Raw genomic sequence first — 11,023 nt, 5'->3', positions numbered from 1 at the left:
GTACGCCCCCAACTCTCAGCCTGCCTGCGTGGTCCCCCAGACTCAGGCTAGGGAGAGAAAAAAGCCTGTTTATTTAGGTCTTGCCAATGAAAAGCGAGTGATGCAAGTGTGTCCAACCTTTGCTCTTACTGATTTCCCCATCTTGACTCAGTTTGTGAATTCCCAAGGTTTGGTAAAGCTTGATGGCTAGTGACCCTACCTGAGCAGTTGTGAAGTGGCAGAGGGAGCCTTTTGGAATATGATCTGTATGTTGTTAGATTCCTAGTTTTTGGCCACCTTTTTGTGGCTGTTATCTGGGTTCAATGGGCCTCCAGGCTTTTTTTTTTGGGCATAAATTTGCTGTGCCCAGCAGAGCTCCACCCCTGTCAGGGGCTCAGCCTTCGTCCAGAGAGTTCCAAACCCTCTGGTTCTCCAGGGAAAACCAGCATCTACCTGGTCCTCCAAAGGTCAGCATGTCTTAATGGAGAACCTCCTTTCCTTTGAACCAGCTTGTTTATATTCCTAAATCAAGTAGAATTTTACCCATGACTTAAAACTTTCTCTATTAGATTTTACTGTACTGTTGGTACAAAGTCATGTGATTCACTTTCTGTTTTACGCCAAAGCCCGCTTCTCACATGATCCCTATACATTAGTTGGTTCACTAGGGATTTTCTGCAACGGGGAATCCACTACCACCCCCCACCCCCACACATGAAGGCTGACATCTGCTTTTCTTTTCTGCCCCTGACCAAGCTTAGGTCATTCAAATAGAATTTAAGGGCACACCCTCTAGACACATTTAGGTATAGAGTGTAACATGGGATTCATAGACAAGCCAGCCAAGGGTTATGTCATCTTTGTTTTGAAATACTGATTTGTGGAGGTGACAGCATTGTCCATGGAGGGGAAAATTGTGTGGAGAATGGGAAGAGGCTGGGAAGGGATCAGTGGATAATCTTCTATCTGCCAGGCACATACTGATGTCATCATGTTCAATCTTTATAACAAAACCTGTGAAATTCTAGGCTTACATAAATGGGTAGGTGACTGTCTCATGTCCCACAGAGTTATGAAATGGCAGAGTCAATAATCTTAACCAAGTCTGACTCCAAAGCCCACTTTTCCTAAATTACTATAGGAAGAGGAATGAGGGATTTAGAAAAAATTCATTGAGGAATCCTACCACTGGAGGGTGTTAGGAGATATGTCTATATACTGAAATATATCCCTATGTTGTTTTTCTTTTTTCCTTAAATGTATTTTTTAATTAAGGGAAAATTGCTTTACTATGTTACATTGGTTTCTGCCCTACAACAATGCAAATCAGCCGTAATTCTACATATAGCCCCTCCCCCTTGAACTTCCTCTCCCACCTCCACTACCATCCGACCCCTCTAGGTCATTACAGAGCACCAGGCTGGGTTTGCTGTGTTACACAGCGACTTCCAGCAGTGATCTGTGACACAGGATGGGGTATGTATGCCGATGCTGCTTTCTCCATTTGTCCCACCCTCTTCTTTCTCTGCTGTACCCACAAGTCTGTTCTCTACAGATAGATGGATGAAGAAGATGTGGTACATACACACCATGGAATATTACTCAGCCATAACAGTGAACAAATCTGAGTCAGTGGTAGTGAGGTGGATGATCCTATAGCCTGTTATACAGAGTAAGACAGAAAGAGAAGAACAAGTATCGTATATTAACTAACGCATGTGTATGGAATCTAGAAAAATGGTACTGATGAACCTACTTGCAGGGAAGAAATGGAGATGCAGATGTAGAAAATGGACTTGATTTTCTGTCTTTTAATAGAGAATACTCCTTGTAGTACTTCTTTATATTTATTTTTAAAAACAAAAGACTTTTAACAAAATTTACAAATATCGACTAGACCATGAGCTGGCTTACACAAGCAAATCTTTCTTATTTATTTTTATTGAGACAGTTGATTTACATTGTTAATTCTTATTTGACAGCAAATTGTACACATACATGCATTCTTTTTTTAAAATATTCTTTTCCAATATGGTTTATCATAGGATTTTTTCTTTTTTTTTTGGTGGTGGTGATGGTGGTGTAGTCGCTAAGTCGTGTCTGACTCTTGTGACCCCATGGACTGTGGCCTGCCAGGCTCCTCTGTCCATGGGATTTTCCATCAAGAATACTGGAGTGGATTGCCATTTCCTTCTCCAGGGGATCTTCCTAACCCAGGAATTGAACCCTGGGTCTCCTGCATTGCAAACAGATTCTTTATCGACTGAGCTATGAGGGAAGCAATGGAAGATAATCACTTTACAACATCATGTTAGTTTCTGCTGTACAACAAATAATTTTAAACACAGGGTGGGAAAGATGGTTAATGTTCCAAACCCAGGGCTAGTCAAATTTATTCTTCTGGGTAAAAAACAATATAGAACCATTAAAAATATATTTATTTATTTTAGTTTATTTATCTGGCTGTGCCAGGTCTTAGCTGTGGCATGTGAACTTTTAGTTGTGGCATGTGGGATCTAGTTCCCTGACCAGGGATTGAAGTGGGCCCCCTACTTTGCAAGTACAGAGTCTTAGCCACTGGACTACCAGGGAAGTCCCTAGTATCACTGATGTGAATGTGAATTCTGATGGCATCTGACAAGTTGAGTGGTCTAAGGCTAGTTCCCAAGCCTCTCTGAGGCTGTTTCATCATCTATAAAATGTGACTCATAGCCCCTACTTTGAAGACTTGGCAATTTTTCAGTTGCAGAAGTTGTCAGCAGATGCTAACTTCTTCCTTTCCCAGAATCCCTTGCTTCTCAGAAGCCAGTCTTCTGGTGGTCAACGTGAAGAGCCGTTTCATGGAGCACCAGTCAGGGAAGGAGAAGAGCTGGCTGTGTTCCCTGAAGAGTTTCCTATGAGGGACGATTTCTGTACTCAGCTCATTCACACCCAGCCTTCTCTTCACTTTCCCTTTTCCTGGACATCTTTTGGGTCCCTTATGCCCCCTCCATAGACACTCAGCAAAGAGAGAAATCAATAAATCAATGCTGCTGTGTTTTAGCCAAAGGGACTTTTCAGTGGGCAGGAATTTAACCTATTTGCTTGAGTATTTTGGACTGAGTCTGTGTGTGTGTGTGTGTGTGTGTGTGCATTCTAAGTCATTTCAGTCATGTCTGACTCTTTGCGACCCTATGGACTATAGCCCAACAGGCTCCTTTGTCTTGCCTGGAATTTTCCAGGCAAGAACACTGGAATGGGTTGCCATGCCCTCCTCCAGGGGATCTTCTTGACCCAGGGGTTGGATCCAAGTCTCTTATGTCTCCTGCATTTACAGGTGGGTTCTTTACCACTAGCACCACCTTGGACTGTGTGGGATTCCTTTTTGGACTCTCATCTTCACCTCCATCTCGAGCTGTGTGAACTTCCCTGATTTCTGCTGATGCTCTTGTCCCGACAAAACAGGGGCTGGAACTCGCATCTCTGGCGGGATCACCCACTCGGATGGGCAGAGGAGTCAGCACCCCAGCCATGCACACGTGTCCCCACGCAGGGCAGGGGGAGTGGCTGGCATCTCTGGGTGTCTGGTCCATGCCTGCCTGGCACTCAGTTCTCAGGATAGGCCTCCCGTGAGCTGGTGGAGCCCAGTGAAGGCTTGGACTCAGGCTGAGCAAGAGTAGTAGGGGTGGGGATTCTGTGGCGTACCCCTCCTGCCTTGCTGGGGGCTCCCCGCCCTGTGCTCTCCACCCCAACTGTTTCAACTACTGGTGGTTTCTGAGCAGTCATTCTTCACCCTGCTTGTGTTTCCTCTGCTTTCTTTTTCTTTAATATTTGTTCATTTATCTGGCTGTGCTGGGTCTTAGGCACAGCACACATGATCTTCAGTTGCGGCATGTGGAATCTTTTAGTTGCAGCATGTGAACTCTTAGTTGTGGCATGTGGGACCTAGTTCCCTGACCAGGGATCCAACCTGGACCCCCTGTACTGGGGGCTTGGAGTCCCTACCTTCTTGCCAGGCTCTGACTCATTCTTCACCACTTACCTGTCATATGCCAAGTCCCTTTAGTCGTGTCCGACTCTTTGCGACCACATGGACTGTAGCCCGCCAGGCTCCTCCATCCATGGGATTCTCCAGGCAAGAATACTGGAGTGGGTTGCCATTTCCTTTTCCAGGGGACCTTCCTGACCCAGGGATCGAACCTGTGTCTCATGTCTCCTGCATTAGCAGGTGGGTTCTTTACTGCTAGTGCCACCTGGTGCTGGCATCTTGGGGATGCCTTTGCCACTTCCTGCCTGGCATCCTGCATGGGGGAGGCAGCTGGCTCGCTCCGAGACTCCTTGGTGCCGAATGCTACCTTTTCTTGGTGTTCATCACATGCATTGTGGGAGTCTGCTGAGCCCTTAAAGGAAAGGGCTTCACCTCGTTGATAGGAACCCTCTCTTCTCTGCATTTCTGGCCCTTGCTCATCTCCCCTACTCTGCTCATCCCACTGGGATTTTCCCCATCTCTAGGTGGGCTGGTGCAGTTACCTCATACCGACTCTGCAAACCAACCACCTGAGTGTCCGTCTAGAATCAGATCTGACTGTACTGCTCCTCTCAGAGGCTTTTAGGGGCTCCCTCGTACCCTCAGAAGGCTGCATCAGCCTGAGTAAGGTAGGGTGACCCTAAGAGAATTGAGTGCCAGTAGTTTATTTGGGGATGATGAGAACACAAGTGGAGAGGTGGGGACCTGGGATGGGGAAGGGGAGACTGTGCCTGTGAGCAGATCACCTGTGGGGCACCTGAGGGACTGTAGCATGTGCCACAGAATTGTTACTAAACAGGCTATAAACCCAGGTTTTCTCCCTAAATTCCCACTGGACATTGGCTGAGTATATTCCCAGGGGTGGTAATTACCTGCCTTGCACAGTGCCCAGTGGGCTCCACTGGCCTTGTGGGCAGAGAGCACAGATATGTGCAGGGAGAAACTCAATGTGGAACAGCAGGTGCTGAGGGCAGTGGCAGGGGTGCTAACAGGATCCCCCACAGCCTGGCTCCTAAGACCTCATGTGATGCGACCATTTCCAGACCTCCTAGCTCCTCTACCTGCACCAATACCTGGGCTGCTATAGGTTCCTGCAGAGCTCAACTGGTTATTTTTTGCCTTCATGCTGTTGCTCATGACACACCTTCTGCTTTGGATGCCTTCTCTTATGTCTTCATCTGGTTAACATCTACATTTTTTCCAGGTTCATCATCACCTCCTCCAGAAGTACTTCTGTTTTTTAAAAAATGTGCTTTCAACTATGGTTTATTATAGGATACTGAATATAGTTCCCTGAGCTATACAGTAGGACCTTGTTGTTCATCCATTCTATATATAATAGTTTGCTAATCCCAAACTCCCAATCCATCCCTACCCCACCCCCTCACCCACTTAGCAACCACAAGTCTGTTTTCTTTGAGTCTGTTTCTGTTTTGTGGATGAGTTCATTTATATCATATTTTAGACTCCACATATAAGTGGTATCATGTGATAATGTCTTTCTCTGACCTACTTCACTTGGTATGATATTCTGTGGGTACATCCACTTGGCTACAAATGGCATTATTTCATTCATTTTTATGGCTGAGTAGCATTCCACTGTATATATGTACAACATCTTTATCCCTTCATCTGTTGATGGACATTTAGTTTGTTTTTGTGTCTTGGACATTTTGAACAGTGCTGCAGTGAACATTGGGGTGTGTGGATCTTTTTGAATTATGCTTTTATCTGGATATGTGAACCAGAGTGGCGTTGCTGGATCATATGGTAACTCTATTTTTAGTTATTTAGGGAAAGTCCATACTGTCCTCCATAGTGACTGAATCAATTTACATTCCAACCAACAGTCTAGGAGGAGGATTCCCTTTTCCAGGAAGCCCTTCTTGATGAACTTCTTCCCCAGCCTGGTTTAGATTTCCTTTTTGTAGTAGCTTGCATGCATCTGCTGCCCTTACCAGACCTTGGGATCTATAGCACCTGCACCCATCTGATTCCTCTTTGAGTCTCTTGTAATGAGTGAACATGTGGCCCAGTGCATAGTAGGCCCTTACTAAATAATGTGTCAGATTGAACTGTTCATCTGTGGTTCAGTGTTTAGCACACAGTTGAGACTCTATACTGTGTCCTGAGTTGTATTAATCTTTGCCACACTTCCACTTTTCTTTCTTTCTATTTTTTGGCCACACCATGTGACTAGTGGGATCTTAGTTCCCTGAACAGGGATTGAACCCATGCTCTCTGCAGTGGAAATACAGAGTCCTAACCATTGGACCACCAGGGAGCTCCCTTGCTGCTCCCATGCACCCCGCCAACACTTCCTCTTTTCAGAAGCAGAAAGGGAATAAACATGAGTTCTTCCCCTACTCCAGGGTGCTTTTCTACTCAGAGAGATTAGAACTGAAATTGGTGACCAAGGAGAGGCCCAGAAGCCATAGGAGACAGAAAGAATCAGGGAAACACACACACACACACACACACACACACACACAAACTCATGTATGCATGTGCAGAGAAATGTGGACAGATTCCTCCCATCCCCCTACACACAGAGAACTCAACAGACAGGTCGAGAGGGACTGGGCCCATGTTGTTGTTGCTCAATCTCTAAGTCGTGTCTGACTCTTTGTGACTCTAACTGCAGCACGCCAGGTTTCCCAGTTCTTCACTATCTCCCAGAGTTTGCTCAAACTCATGTCCGTGAGTCGGTGACACCATCCAACCATCTCATCCTCTGTTGGCCCCTTCTCTTGCCCTCAGTCTTTCTTAGCCTCAGGGTCTTTTACAATGAGTTGGCCCATGGGAAAGGGAAAAATGGACTGACAGACAGGAATGAATGGAAGAAAGGATAGAAAACGAGAGATAGAAAACGAGAATAGAAGGTGGAGGAGGGAAGGAGAAAATTAGGGCCAATAGTGTGCAAAGTGGGAAAGTAGTGAGTAAAAGCCCCACAAGGGTGGCTTCCCACTGCTCAGGGCAGCAGAGATGGAGGCTGAGGCCGTAGCTGTGAGTTCTTCATCCCCGTGGCTGATCTAGGGGTGCAGGTAGGTGCAGGGGGTGAGACACGCCAGGGGCCCTCCAGAGCCACGTGCCCTTGCACACATCTGGTGCCGTGGCCTGGTGGCACCTCCTTCAGTGGCGGGTGGTGTGTGCTGTGCCCCGGGCCTTCTCTGCACCTTCTTTCAGAGGCTCAAATCCGCAAGGTACAAGCAGAGGGAGGTGGCGGCTGCCATGTGTCTCCCCTTGGCCTCATGCTGTTGGATTGGCGGTGCCTTATAAAAGAATAATCACCTACATCAATTTTTAAAGTTGCCTAATGCTCCGCTCAGCCCAGCAGTCTAGAAGTTTGCAAAGAGGGCAGGCAGCAAAGCTCCCCGCGAGAAAGCCAAGAGACTGTCAGGTCCGTGGATGTCGTTCCTGGCTGTTGTCATGGAGTTGGGGAAGGCAGAGAAGTGGTCCCACCCATTGTCTGGGTCAGAGGGCAGGAGCTGAGAGAGCAGAACCTCATGAGGACTGAAGGTCCCATATCCTAGCCCAGTCCCATTTCTGGCCATTCCGGAAGCTCACTTAGTTATCGCCTTAAGAATTTTATACCAAGATAACAGGTCTTGATAATAAAATTTCTCTGTTAGAATACTGGAGTGGTCTCTCTCTCCTGACAGGAACCTGGCGCATGCTCACATGGAATTCTGGGGAAGCGATGTTAAATCAGAGTGTCTATTACTTGTGGGGAAAATCCACAATGTCCCACTAAGGAGTATTACCTTGTTTTATTACTGCTATTTTGATCACTAAGGCTATAGCAGCAGCTGCTGCTCGGGTGATAACAGTTCCTTACATACCAACAACATCTCATGGTTTACAGACCCTGCCGGCCGCCTTACCTCTCTTGTTTTCCACGATAGCTCTGTGTGCTAAGAAATGTTATCTGCAGCGATAACTGTCCTTCCAGGAAGGACAGTGACTTGCCCACAGTCATAGCTAGTCACAGATGACTGGGTTCCAAGATAATTTTTTAAAAGAAATTCCAGTTCTTTTTACCTTCCAGCTTTTCTTGAGTTGAATTCACCTGCAGGCAAGCAAAAGTTACCTTCCTTTTATTTTTGGCTTCCTACCTGGCCTCCCCAGCTCTCTGCTCTCTAAGCTTAAGAACATTATCTAGCTTTCCTGGATGAACATGGATACAGAGATGCTTGGTCTAGGGGAATAGTCTCTCTGGATCCTGTCCATTTAGCCAGACATCTCCTTAATGCTGGCAGGCCTCACATTTCCAGTGAGTTTGCATTTAAACTAAAAGCTTTCTAGAACCTTGGGCTTGGACCTGGTGCACTTAAAAGGCACTTCCCAGAACACTCCATTTTATTAATACCGTAAAACAATCTACATTAAATAGCTGGATCATTTCACATTCAGAAGCCAGCTCCAATTTGAACTGCTTTATTTGGATGGTGCCTAAGTATTCCTGTAAATGATGTTGCTGGTCGCATTGAGGGGGCATGCCGGAAAGATGGAGGCCCCCATTCTTTCTTCCCTTCCTCCCTCCTTCCCTTCTTGCATTTCTCTTTCATTCTCTCTCTCCCACCCTCCCTCTTTCTTTCTCTTTCTGCTTTATTGCTATAGAAGTGATATAAAAACCGCAATTATTTAGTGTATACAAGTTGATGAGTTTGCACATATGATACACCTTGTGGTAGCATTACTACTACAAAGTAAGATGTGTGTTTAAAAGATTTGTTCTCTTGTGTTTCTTTGAGTCCCTTTGCTTTTCTGCTGTCATTGGAGAAGGAAATGGCAACCCACTCCAGTGTTCTTGCCTGGAGAATCCCAGGGACGGGGGAGCCTGGTGGGCTTCCGTCTATGGGGTCACACAGAGTCGGACATGACTGAAGTGACTTAGCAGCAGCAGCAGCAGGAATGCTTAACATGAAATCTACTCTCGTAAATTTTTAAGTGCACAACACAGTATGTTACCTGTAGACACTATGTTGACTAGCAGATCTCTGGAACACGTTCATCTTGTATAACTTTAACTTTGTACCCATTGAACAACAACTCCCCATTTCCCCCTTCCCCTGTCTTCTGGAAACCACCATTCGATATAGCTATTTATTTTCTTACAATTTTGTGGGTTGGCTGAGCTCAGCTGGGAAGTTCTTCTGCTTTGCATGGTGTTGGCTGAGGTTTCCATGTGTCGTTGTTCAGCTGGGAGTTTAGCTGTGGCCAGCATGTCCAAGGTAGGCTCCCTAATGTGTCTGGTGCCTCAGCTCAGGCATCTAGAGTGGCTGGCAGCTGGCGAGGGCTCACTCTCCAGGTGTTCACTCAACATTTCTTCACACAGCTGTTGGATCCTAAGAGAATGAAAATGGAAACCGTCAGATCTCTTGAGGCCTGGACTCCAGAGTTTGTATAACATTACTTTTGTCATGGTATAGTGGTTGGAAGATGTCCCAGGGCCAGACTCAAGTTTAATGGAGACAGAATGCCCCTCTTGATAGGAGGAGTGCCATCTGGGATGGGCAGACAGCTGGCTGTCATCACTGCAGACAGTTGACCCTAGCTGCACACTTATCCACCTGCTCCATGTGGAAAGCAAGTTTCATTTCAACTGTGTGGCAACTGAGGTCATCAAAGAAAATGAAAGGGACTCCGTAGGGGGTTTGACAGAATGGTATGGACCTAATAGAAGTAGAAGATATTAAGAAGAGGTGGCAAGAATACATAGAAGAACTGTACAAAAAAGATCTTCATGATGAAGATAATCACGATGGTGTGATCACTCACCTGGAGCCAGACATCTTGGAATGTGAAGTCAAGTGGGCCTTAGAGAGCATCACTATGAACAAAACTAGTGGAGGTGATGGAATTCCAATTGAGCTATTTCAAATCCTGAAAGATGATGCTGTGAAAGTGCTGCACTCAATATGCCAGCAAATTTGGAAAACTCAGCAGTGGCCACAGGACTGGAAAAGGTCAGTCTTCATTCCAATCCCCAAAAAAGCAATGCCAAAGAATGCTCAAACTACCGCACAATTGCACTCATCTCCCACGCTAGTCAAGTCATGCTCAAAATTCTCCAAGCCAGGCTTCAGCAATATGTGAACTGTGAACTTCCAGATGTTCAAGCAGGTTTTAGAAAAGGCAGAGGCACCAGAGATCAAATTGCCAACATCCGCTGGATCATGGAGAAAGCAAGAAAGTTCCAGAAAAACATCTATTTCTGCTTCGTTGACTATGCCAAAGCCTTTGACTGTGTGGATCACAATAGACTGTGGAACATTCTGAAAGAGATGGGAATACCAGACCACCTGACTTGCCTCTTGAGAAACCTGTATGCAGGTCAGGAAGCAACAGTTAGAACTGGTCATGGAGCAACAGACTTATTTAACTTATATGCAGAGTACATCATGAGGAACGCTGGGCTGGAAGAAGCACAAGCTGGAATCAAGATTGCTGGGAGAAATATCAATAACCTCAGATATGCAGATGACACCACCCTATGGCAGAAAGCGAAGAGGAACTCAAAAGCCTCTTGATGAAAGTGAAAGAGGAGAGTGAAAAGTTTGGCTTGAAGCTCAACATTCAGAAAATGAAGATCACGGCATCTGGTCCCATCACTTCATGGGAAATAGATGGGGAAACAGTGGAAAGAGTGTCAGACTTTATTTTTTTGGGCTCCAAAATCACTGCAGATGCTGATTGCAACCATGAAATTAAAAGACGCTTACTCCTTGGAAGGAAAGTTATGACCAACCTAGATAGCATATTAAAAAGCAGAGACATTACTTTGCCAACAAAGTTCCGTCTAGTCAAGGCTATGGTTTTTCCCGTGGTCATGTATGGATGTGAGAGTTGGACTGTGAAGAAAGCTGAGCGCCGAAGAATTGATGCTTTTGAACTGTGGTGTTGGAAAAGACTCTTGAGAGTCCCTTGGACTGCAAGGATATCCAACCAGTCCATTCTAAGGGAGATCAATCCTGGGTGTTCTTTGGAAGGACTGATGCTAAAGCTGAAACTGCAATACTTTGGCCACCTCATGCG

General features: G+C 45.9%; 1 non-coding gene across 1 annotated transcript; it reads right to left on the bottom strand.

The window, feature by feature from the left end:
- Nucleotides 1–6,196: 6,196 nt before the first annotated feature.
- Nucleotides 6,197–6,269, bottom strand: TRNAG-UCC (transfer RNA glycine (anticodon UCC)). The gene has a single exon. It is a non-coding gene; the product is annotated as a tRNA-Gly (tRNA).
- Between the last annotated feature and the right edge of the window lie 4,754 nt (nt 6,270–11,023).

This window comes from Moschus berezovskii, chromosome 24, assembly GCF_049115385.1.
Source record: "Moschus berezovskii isolate FMDL1 chromosome 24, NW_MosBer_1.0, whole genome shotgun sequence".
Taxonomy (NCBI): domain Eukaryota; kingdom Metazoa; phylum Chordata; class Mammalia; order Artiodactyla; family Moschidae; genus Moschus; species Moschus berezovskii.
Note: the sequence above shows the minus strand (reverse complement) of the source record. Positions and strands in the feature narration are given on the sequence as shown.